The following is a 12,559-nucleotide window of genomic DNA, read 5'->3' on the forward strand; positions in this document are numbered from 1 at the left end:
TGACACTGTGACAGAAGGACTTGACCTTTGTTTTTTGTGTTGTCCAGCATCACAGCAAGCAGAAGGATGATCTGGCTGCTGTGTTGTGCTGAGTTAAAGCTTCTCTTCAGAAAATGAATTCTTATTTATTAAAACAAAAGATGCATCATATAAACACTGCAACCCAACCACAGTCTGCTCCAGCTGTACAGAAACACGACCCCCCTGCAGGAAGACAAAGTCAACAACTGTCAGGAGCACCAGAGATGAACAAGCTTAAAAGAAACCATGTAAAACCAGAAACACACACGTCTGTTGTTGGTGTGTCACGTGTTTTTGTTTTACTGTTGTTTTAATATCCGTAAAGCACTTCCAGCTGCTTCTTGTGTCAAATAAACTTTGATTTGATTAGTCGGTGAATAAACCTGCAGGATGACACCGTGACTGTCAGCATGCAGAATGCGGTGTGAGAAGTCTTTGAAGAGGAGTGATCTTGCCAATGTGACCCCTCCCTGCAGAAAGGTCAGAGGCAGGCCAGGAGGATCCCAAGACCTGCTCAATCGGCAACAACCCCAAGCGAGAACTCCAGCCACCCCAACCAGAAGACCACCTTGTCTCCACCCAGGAGGCGGCATCAGGAGGCCCCAGCCAGAGGCCCTTATAGCCTGGGGTACAGGCCCCAGCAGGCCAAGACTGGGATGACACCAGTATGGCACCACGCTAGGCATTTAGTCTGAACCTTGCATACACAGTGGCGGTCCAACTTGAAAGTTCTAAAACTTCCAAACTGATCTGGTCTGAAGCAAACCGCTCAGTAGAAACGTGGCTTAATGGTGCTTTCACACCATTTTGACCCATTTTAAACAAACTGGTCAGCTTCCAGGACCAGCACGGTTAGTTTGAGTAGTGTGGACTCTGGTGCAGATCAAAGAAGGAACAGAGGTACTCCATCATTACAGCGTGCTTTACTCAGGTTCCTGTGCAGAACAGGCTCAGCAGGTGCTTGTAAATTTAGACCTCCACTGAGGGTGTCGAGATGTACCTGATGTTACATCCACCTCAACAGATGAGGACAATAATCTTTAACTGTCTCATTGTCTGAATTCCACTCAGATAAACTCTCCTCACAAAATGGTTTATATGAATAAGTAATCTGTTTTTGCAGAGATGATCCTCATAAGAAAAATGAAGACGTTACAGAAATCTGAAGTTCCTTCCAGCTGCATGTTAAAAAGGATGACTATCGAGTGTTAAGATGTATTTTTCTTACGGTCTGAGACTGCAGATGATCTCATCAGGACTTTATTGTCCATGAGGTCAGTTCAGTGCTGTCATCTTAACAAACTGTCCCCATTTTCAAACTGTGATGTGAAGTTGGAGCATTTCAGGTGAAAGTCTTTATGTCCAACTATCAGGTGGAAATAGAAGATGCTTATTTAAGGATGTGTGTGTTCAGAGATTATGTTCTGCATATCTTGGTTGGAACCGGTGTTTATTGGACTTCCTGTCCATTCTCCTCTGACATCAACATCTGGATGTTTCCTCTTCTTCAGACCTTCTCTGGAAACTCTGGAGATGGTAGTGGGTGAAAATCCCAGTAGACCAGCAGTTTCTGTCACACAGAATAAGAACTGAGTTGTTTCTGTATGATTGTCTAATTAGATATTTGTTTACAAGTAATTAACCTCATATCGTGGCTGTTGGGTGTAGACATCATCTGTCTTACATCTAATGGTAATGAAGCATCTTTGAATATATGAATATTAAAACCATATATTTTAATGTGACAATCAGATGCATTTAAGACGATCTCTTCAGAAGGAGAACGAACACAAATCACCCCACACAGCCTACAGTGTGCAGCGTATCACTCTTCCTCTGGCTCTGACTCACAGGAAGAATATAGTCCTCTTATTTTTCATTTGACTCGACACTGAACTGCCTGAGGACCCATGTGGGACCATGATGTGCAGATAACTGACCTACAGTAGGAGACACATGCTTTCAATGTCTAGAAGGTGCAATCTGCCCCCGTTGCAGAAAATAACATCAGTTTTAGTCAAAGAGAAAAGGAAGAAACTACAGACTTAAAGAAAACATGGCATCAAAATATCATCTACATACTTTAATGTCTGTGTCTGTGAAATGACCAGAGGATACGGATTGTGTGTCATTAACTTATGCTACATGTTTTCTGTGCTGAAATTGGGGAAAAATACGTTTTTTTTTTTTCTTCATTTGTGCTGGCAAGCAAAGAGAGGGCTGGAGGGGAATCGCTGAAATGAAGTGTATCTTAAGATGATCGAGCTGGGAGCACAAGTTGTGCTTTGATATGTTTGGCATTAGATGCCGCATCCAGAAGGCTCCTATTAGATTGTGATGGCTTTGGCCCTGGCTGGTGCAGCTGGGAGGTAGAGTCTGGATGGAGATGTCACTCTGTGGAACCCTTTGGTGAGTGGCCATTTCATCTCCGGCCAAGACGCTTTGCCATCTTTGCACACAGAATTAGTTCATGCATACATGCACAGCCTCCCGAGCCATGTGTCTGTCATTCTGTCTTCTGCTCAAAGCTCCATTATACTGGGCTGCCTTCCACTCCTTGGGCTGCAGCTCACACTCATCCATTACCACACACCCGTGGTGAGAAGACTGCTCTCAGAGCTGGAGGGCACACATATGATGAATTTGTTGCTTTTGTCTTTGAGTAACAGATTTTCTTGTATTTCTCGCCCCCAGTTTTCAGTGAATTCTGCAACAGTTTTAGCTAATTGTGAGAAGTGTGTGTGGATGTGTCTGTTCTGTGGTGTTACACCAGTCGTCTATGCATAAGCCTAACTGGGACTGCTTTAATGGAGGCTTTAGAGTTGTGTGATTGGGCTCAAACTCATGCAATGTCCACTGAAACCCCATGGGATGAAAATGGAAGAAGTCGTCATTAACCTGAAGTTTCCTGGCTTCTATTGTCACATTGCTGTAAAGTCTGTTTTCCCTCTGACTGAAGCACTCAGCATTTATTTATATGCTGATGTAAGAAATCAATGGATCATGATCTAGTAGGAACATTTTACAGGGTTTTATTCTTGTCTGTGACCTAAAAGCCACACGGTGCCACATTCCTTGTCAAAAGGTCTGATTGCATCATTCCAAACACAAACAGAACTGATTCTCATCGTAGACCTGTGAACTTATAAAGCTTAGAAACTGACAGTCACCCACCTGACCTGACATAGCAATAGCAGTAGTACAGCATAGTAAATGGACCTGACTTTTATTAAAACATTTTGGAAAAATAAACCTCCCTGAGCCATCTTTTCCACTGACTCCCAGTTTGGTAACAGAGGAAGAGATGCTGGTGATGGAGGAAGATTTTAGCTTGATTTGGGGAGAAAATGTTCCATTGCTGTTGATGGTCATCCACACTTGTAACCATTCCTGTAAATAAAGTTATTTAAATTGTTTACATCCATATATCCTAGCTGCTACTAACGGTGTGACCCTGCAGTGTTGGACCACTGCACTAATCCGTTCCTTCATAGAAAGGCCTTCATAGAAGCTTTAGCAACGCATAACAAAATGTCAAACACTGGAATGGTCTTTATGAAAGCCTGTGAGTCTGTAACCCATCACTAGCATGGAGCTAAAACATGGTTTTATTTAGACTCGGCATTATGTCGCTGCTCTTTTGCATCATGAGTAAGTTAAACGTATTCTCCATGAGGCCGGGTGAGTTCATCTTTCTCAGTGTTAGAATTACCAAAGAAAAGGAAAAAAAAAAAAAAGCTGCTGACACTTTTTTTTCTGCTTTATATTCCTTGTCTGCAAGATGGGAAGAGTTTGTGCCACTGACTAAGTGGGGAAATCAAGTCATGTCGGGATAGTTGCTACTAGAAGTACTGCTTCCCAACAGCCATGGAAAATGCTCGGGGCTTTATGACAGGAGGGTCGCCAATACTACAATGTGGAGGGTTTGCACTGATGGTCAGCTGACAGAAAACTCCCGAAACGTTCCCAGACTCCATCTCTTGTTCTCTGGTAGCGCAGTAAAGAAATAAACTGTCAGCAAGAAGTCTAGTAATGCATGTCTGACATGTTGCTGGAAGTTTTTGCATGTTCGGGTAGCTAAATATTATATTCCAAGTTTTCAGTTGACTTTTATGCTTTTGTTAACTGTATTTAATAGTAAATGTCCTCATTCAATTTTAATGTTCTGTATTAAATTGTCCAAGTTATTCAATTCAAAACAGTTGACACTGAAATCATTTAGCAGAATGACGAAAGCTGCCAAATTAAAAAAAAAAAAATGCATTTGTTTATTTCCGTATAACAAAAACCTTCAAACAAGAAATCATTTCCATCTTCTGTCATAAATTTAAAATATTATGATAAAAGGAGCTGAGGCTTCAGTAGACCATAGAATCACCTCAGACGGGAGAAATCTGCATCATCTTTGGCAAAAATAAAGAATAAATGGTGAAAGTATAAAATAATAATGTGTTGTGGAGTAAAAAGAATATTTATTCACATATCAACCCAAGTAAAAGTAAAAACTTTAGGACAGTAAAACTCAAAGAAGAATTTTGTCTTAAGAAAAAGGAATTAGAATATAATTCCCACCCGAGCGAGCTTGTGGAAAAAATGCAGTATTTATAAGACTGTAGCAGCTGCTGTGAGGTGGATGTGGTCTTCTCCATCACCCCCACCCGTAAAGAAACCAGCTGCAAAGATACAAAAAAATCCCAAACTTCAGCAAATATTGATGTTGCTTCTCTGTGGAAGCAGGTTTGGGGCATTAAAGAGCTGAAATCTGAGCTGCTGAAAAAACTGAAAGTTTGTCGCGAGGCATCGACAAGGATGGTGGTTATTATATCTTCTGAAATCTCCCCTCAGGTCATCTGGGTCAAGTCTACATTCTCTTCCCAGAGACAGGGGCAGTGCTAACTTTCTGGAACAGACTCCAGAAAACTGCAGGTCTGCTTAAAATCAGCGGTTCTCAAATTTGAACTTTTCTGTCTTTATCTAATTTGTCTTTATTTACATGAATTGTGACGTTAGATTCACTGCCTTGCTTTCATCCTGGTAATGAACAGTGTGAAACTCTGGTAAATGTCTCCGATCCACTCGACCCAGATATGTTCATGCTATCCTGTTGTCGTGTGGATGTTTTTTTTTTCCTCATAAACCATCCATCCATCCATAAATCCATCCATTTTCTGCAGCTTATCCGGGGTCGGGTCGCGGGGGCAGCAGCCTAAGCAGGGAAGCCCAGACTTCCCTCTCCCCAGCCACATCTGCCAACTCTGCGGGGGGGATCCCAAGACGTTCCCAGGCCAGCCAGAGATATAATCCCTCCAGCATGTCCTGGGTCTTCCCCGGGGTCTCCTCCCAGAGGGACGTGCCTGGAACACCTCACCAGGGAGGTCCAGGAGGCATCCAGACCAGATGCCCGAGCCACCTCAACTGGTTCCTCTCGATGCGGAGGAGCAGCGGCTCTACTCTTGTTTGTTTGTTTATTCATTTGTTTCAAACCAAATTCACAATTTGCAAAAACAATTTTACAAAAAAATTTTTTTTTTTTTTTTTTACAATTTTGGTTTGAAAAGGGGGATGGGAGAAGCAATGCTTATTTTAGTCCACCCCCTTCACACACCACGCAGCATAACACAAAACAAAATTACAAAATTTACACAATAATCAACACAGACAAGACAAGACAAGACAATGACAAAGACAGGCCCAACGCACTCCCGACCGCCCCCCGCTCTTCCCGATCACATGACTTCAATACATTTTAACATGTTGTTATCAACCATGTGTTTTACACAGCAAACATAATCAGGTAATACACTTCTAACACATAATACATAGACAGAAATTTGACAGAAATTTGACACTCGGTGCATGTGCCTGGCCATGAAGTTTTCACTGCCTCATCTCCTCCTGGTACTCACTCATTACCTTCCTTTTAAACATACTTTTAAACAACAAAAGATTTTTACAAGTTTTCATTTCCTCAGATAAGTTGTTCCATAGAGTGACTCCCCTCACAGAAATACACATAGCCTTTAGAGTTGTCCTTACTTTTGTCTGATATAGTTTATGACTTCCTCTCAAATTATATGCATGATGAGCATCTCTATCTTGAAATAAATTTTGAATATTGACAGGCAGAGAATTTGTTGATGCTCTGTACATGATTTGTGCCATTTTATAATTTACCACATCATGTAATTTTAAGTTAAATGTGTTAAGAAAAAGTGGGTTGGTGTGATCATTATATTTAACTTTATGAACAACTCTAATGGCTCTTTTTTGGAGAATGATCAATGGTAACAAATTTGATTTGTAACAATTTCCCCACACTTCGATACAGTAATTTAAATATGACATTATGAAGGAATGGTAAAGGATAAGCAAAGCACTCTGATTCAGTATCAGACTACATCGCTTCATCACACCCACACACTTGGCAACTTTTGAGCGCAAGTAACAGATATGGGGTTTCCAAGACATCTTTTCATCAATAACCACACCTAAAAACACAATTTGCTGTACTCTTTCTATTACTGTATTTTGTATGGTTATTTGTATTGGCATATCCTTTTTCCGGTTACCAAACAGTATAAGCTTCGTCTTTTTTACATTCAATGACAGCTTATTTATATTAAACCAGTTTTTTAATTTATACATTTCAGGTCATGCCCTGAACATAAAATATTTGTATCATCTGCAAAAAGTATAAATTTCATTATTTCAGATATTTTACAAATATCATTAATGTAAAGTAAAAATAGTGTTGGCCCGAGAATAGAGCCCTGAGGCACACCACACTTTATATTCTTACAATTAGATTTATACTGTTCAACCTGGACAAACTGACGCCTGTCCCTCAGATAACTCCCTATCCATCTATGTGGTAGTCCTCTAATGCCATATTTTTCCAATTTATCTAGTAATATGCTATGATCAATGGTATCAAAAGCCTTTTGTAAATCAATAAAAATTCCCATAATAAATTTATTGTTGTCAATATACCTTGTGATTTCCTCCACTAATTCAATTAAGGCAAGTGATGTTGATCGATTTTGTCTAAAACCATATTGGCTATTAGAGAGCAATTTATTTTTTTCAATAAAAGTATGTAATCTTGAATTAAATAGTTTTTCTAATATTTTTGAAAACTGTGGTAAGAGAGAGACAGGACGGTAGTTTGTAAAGGTGTGTTTATCACCTGCTTTAAATAATGGAACTACTTTTGCAATTTTCATTTGAGAAGGAAATTGTCCATGCTCAAATGATAAGTTGCATATATGTGTAAATGGTTTAACTACAGCCTCTGCAACATTCCTAATTGTTCTCATGTCGATCCCATTAAAATCCTGAGATGTTTTATTACTACATTTTCGTATTGCCTCTAAGACTTCCTTCTCGTCAGTAGGGGTGAGGAACATTGAGTTTATATTTGTTTCTATTAAATTACACACAGGTTCACTATCAGTTGGGATTTTTCCAGCTAGTTCAGGTCCTATATTTACAAAAAAATTATTACATTTCTCAACAATCCTCCTCATTAGCTATAACATTCCCATTCTCCATAAAAAAACTCTGGATAACATGAACTTTTAGAACCACCACCAATTATACTTTTTAGTATATTCCACAAACCATGAATATCGCTCCTTTTACTGTTGAGTAATTTAGTATAATAAGCCTTTTTACTTTCTCTTAAAATACTTGTTAGCTTGTTTTTATATAGTTTATATTTCAGCTCCGTTTCACTTGTTCTGTGCTTAAGAAACTGTTTATGTAAATTATTTTTCTTTTTGCATGCATTTAACAGTCCCTTTGTGATCCAAGGAGTTTTTGAGTTATTTTTCTTTCTACATTTTCTAAGTGGACAATTCTTTTCATATAATAAACTGAATATTTCACTGAAAGAATTGTAAGCTGTGTTCACATCTAGCTCCTCATAAATAAAGTTCCAATCATAAGATGCTAAGTCATTCTTTAGGTTAATTAGTGATTGCTCAGTTTTAATCCTATAGTAATTGACACCATCATCCCTGATTGCTTTGCAGTTAACATTGTACACCATAAACACTGGAAGATGATCACTGATATCGTTTAACAACAATCCACTATGAATTTTATTATCTAATATATTAGTAAAAATATTATCAATTAAAGTCGCACTATGTGCTGTTATTCTGGTTGGTCTTAAAATTAATGGATAAAAATCATTACTAAACATCATATCAGTGAAGTCCTCCGTAATTTTGTGATTATTTTTATTTAAAAGGTCTACATTGTAGTCTCCACATAATATAATTTCTTTGTTAATTTTTTTATCGAATAGCCGCTCGATCCAGTCTTTAAAAAGATTAATATCTGAACCTGGGGCCCTGTAAACACAGCTTACAAGAATTCTTCTCCTTTTTTGTAGCACAATTTCCACAGTTATACATTCAAATACATCCTCCACAGCCATTGACATATTTTCTATAATTTTACAACTAATAGCTTCGTCAATATATAAAGCCACACCCCCTCCATTCCTATTCTTTCTGTTCATACAAAACATTTCATAGCCGTTCATCGTAAAGTCCATACCTTTATCCATGTTTATCCATGTTTCTGAGACTGCTATTATATTAAAAGGTGATTTGAATTGGGACAAATAGTCTTTGATACTTTCAAAATTTTTATAAAGACTTCTGCTATTAAAATGGACTATTGATAGCTTGTTATCCAGTGTAATAGTTTCATTAAAAGTTGTGTTAGTGTAGTATGCACAATTATTGTTAATATTTTTAAAAATATTATTGTCAGGATCCATATCACTCAACCCATTTCGAGATTCATAGTCAGGAAACTGGAAATAGTTTAAATTTAAATCAGAAACATCCTCTAATGAGGACGAATTATCACTATCATAACTGTACATACTACTCTGTCTCAGAAACATAGAACCGGGAAGAGCGGGTACACGATCTGGGAGCAAGGGCCACAAACGAAAAGACAGACAGACAGACAGACAAACGGACAAGGACAAAGACACGCAAAGACAAAAACACACCACAAAACAAAAAACTCACATTTCCACAAACAAACACAAACAGCCACACTACACACATCACACACATAATAGAAAAACAAATCAAGATCATAAACCACAAGGAAAAAGAAAAAAAAATATATATATATAAAAAAAAGAGGATGCCTGTAGGCACTGACTTCTATGCTAATATATTTATTAGAAATTCATAACGCTGTTCTTTTAAAAAAAAGTTTACAAAAAAATAATCACTCACTGAGCAAAAATAGCAAATTATACACCAACAGCTCATAGTCCGCTGCCACTTTGCGACATTCTATCGCAGCACACACGGTTCACGGCAAGCCTTTTACGGCAAACACTGCACTTGCCTAGCCAAGTTGAGTTAAGAAATTTCACTAACCGGTGTGTTTATCATTATTTAACTTAAACTGCCATTTGCAAAATAGTCAATAGTTCCTGGAACAGACAGTTAAGTACCAGATCGCTCAATCAAAAGTCTTACTTACGTCGCCGATCCAGAGGGAAGATCTCGAAAGAACTGCTCAGCTTCTTTGGAGCAGCGGAAAATTTTTGTCTTTCCTTCCACCACTACCCTCAGCGTACTGGGATAAATCAAGGAGTACTTCACATTTGCGGCACGGAGCTTCTTTTTAACATCATCATATTCACGTCGTTTCTTGGATGTCTGTGGACTAAAATCCGGATAGATGAAGACGGCTGCTCCTCCGTATGAAAGATGTTCCTTCTCCCTGGCCAATCGCAGAATCTTCACCTTATCCTGGAAGTTTGCAAACTTCACCAGGATAGGTCTTGGAGGGCCAGGTCTAGAGGTATTATTGAATGTCGGTGTGCGGTGCGCCCTCTCCACCACCGGTGTCGAAGGAAAGTTTTCCTTCCCAAGGAGTGAGGGGATCAGTTGCTGACCCACGAAGGCCACCATGTCATCCTGTTCACTTTTCTCCGGAACATTGATAAAGCGAAGATTGGACCTTCGGCTTCTGTTTTCAAGGTCATCCACCTTCTCCTTCAGGTAGGCATTGTCTTTCTCAAGTGCACTCGTCCTCACCACCAACTTGACCACGTCGTCTTCGTTAGTACTCACACGCTGTTGTAACTCCGAGATGTCGCTGGTAACGGAGCTTAGGGTTTGTTGTATATCCATCAGACCTGCCTGAACAGATCCAATTTTAAGATCCAGATGTGCATTGACTTCAGCGGTAACTTGCCCCTTCATTTGCTGAATCGCGTCCCAAATGGATTGTAGCGTGATGTCTGCCATGACGCACCCCAAACTGTTTCACACAGAGCTTAAAAAAATGTTCAATTTCGGCCAAACAAAGACAAATTGGGCAAGGCCGAGAAGTTAAGATGTCTCTCAGTCGTTGGCAACGCAAAGCTCAGCCTTAGAAACGCATTAACAGCATTAACAGCAAAAAATGAAAGTTTAGTCAGAGGCCCACAGCAAACACTCAAGCTGCTGCGGCCATCTTGAAAGCCGCGCTCTGATCTCCTCCCGGATGACCGAGCTCCTCACCCTATCTCTAAGGGTGAGCCCGGCCACCCTGCAGAGGAAACTCATTTCCGCCGCCTGTATACGAGATCTCGTTCTTTCGGTCACGACCCACAGCTCATGACCATAGGTGAGGGTAGGAACGTAGATCGACTGGTAAATCGAGAGCTTCGCCTTCTGGCTCAGCTCCTTCTTCACTACGACAGACCGGTGCAGAGTCCGCATTACTGCAGATGCCGCACCAATCCGTCTGTCGATCTCGCGCTCCATCCTTCCCTCACTCGTGAACAAGACCCCGAGATATTTAAACTCCTCCACTTGAGGCCGGACCTGACTCCCGACCCGGAGAGGGCAATCCACCCTATTCCGGCTGAGGACCATGGTCTGAGATATGGAGGTGCTGATTCTCATCCCAGCCGCTTCACACTCGGCCGCGAATCGCTCAAGCGAGAGCTGGAGATCACGACCAGATGAAGCCAACAGGACCACGTCATCCGCAAAAAGCAGGGACCCAATCCTGAGGCCACCAAGTCGGATCCCCTCAACACCTCGGCTGCGCCTAGAAATTCTGTCCATAAAAGTTAATAGATTTGTTGATAAAACTTTGATTAAAAAGTCTAATTCCAGAATGAATTTATAAAGCACGTTTCAGTGCTTCACATGAAAATGGTGAAACATTAAAAGAGAATGCACACAACCTCTCTCCTCTACAACCAACCACCCTCCCCTCCTTCCTACTTTACATTTTAATCTAAAACTTCTGTCTTTACCTGAGATTTGGAAATGATACATCAGATGCCATCCAGATCAGGAAAGGCCAGGTTCCACACTGCAGGACCCTCAGCGCCCCAGACAAGGGCAATCCACTGCAGAAACTTCCCTGCAGACCAAGCAGGCATTGCCCCTGGCATTGGAGCTGCTACACCTGCATGCTTGTGGAGGTCAGATGAGGCTCTAGTATTGATGTAGGTCATATCTGTAAATCTCACAATGCTCCGAACCAGTTTTACATATTCAGTAGGGCTGCAGTTACACTAACAGGAACCTAAAACACAATTTTACTTAAGTTTTTCCAAAGACCAACTCAGTTTTCAATGACAAAACTTGAACACTTTATCAAAAATCCAGCTTGCATCACTGCCGTCCCTTCCCCCCCACCAGACCTGCTCCGCCTTGTCTCTCTAGAGTTCAGACTTTCAACTTTTGAGATAAAATGAAGATGCTTTATATTTTTAAATCACTGCTTCATACCATGTGCATGAACTCTTGCCAGGTCAACGTGGTGTAGAGCAGAAAGGTCGAACCTTCGTCCTCATGAGTGTAGGAGTCGCTGGATACTGTGTGTTAAACATTTTCACACTGCCATCCTCAGTGGGGCCGACCCAGATTGAGGACAACCTTTTAGCAGCTGTCCAGACACAGAAAGGACAAATGTTGGTTGTTTCTGAACAGTCATCTGGGATCTCACACTGAGGATGAGGAGCAGTCACGGGGCGAAGACGAAGGATGCTTTGACAGCAGCTGTAGACGGTGAAGAGAAAGTAACTGCATGAGAAAGATGAGCCCGCTTCATGTCGTTGTTGTATTTTTAACCCAGTTTTAATGAATAATGAAGAAAAGAACAGCATAAAAGACAATAGGACACAGTGGTTTTAAATTCTTTCTGAAAGAGATGAAACAGAGATGGGAATGTGGAGAAGGGACAAGCTGAAAGGTTCAGACGGAGTGTATGTGCTGAGTGGACTGGTGTACGTAGTGGCTAATATGACGGAACTGTGGAGGAGACTGGGAGGAATGGTGAGCAGCTCGATTCCCAGATTATTCAAACCAGTTTTACACAAGCTGCTGTCTGATTGAGTCCATTTACACGAGGACATCGCACCCTTTACAGCATCATTATGTAGCACACAAACCAAACTCGTGCTGCCGGCAGGCAGAAAAATAACACCATCAATAGCAGGATTTTCAGATCAATGATTTACATTCATGCACGGTGTCTTTAAAGCGGCTTCACC

Source organism: Telmatherina bonti (genome assembly GCF_933228915.1).
Source record: "Telmatherina bonti genome assembly, chromosome: 9".
NCBI classification, from domain to species: Eukaryota; Metazoa; Chordata; class Actinopteri; order Atheriniformes; family Telmatherinidae; genus Telmatherina; species Telmatherina bonti.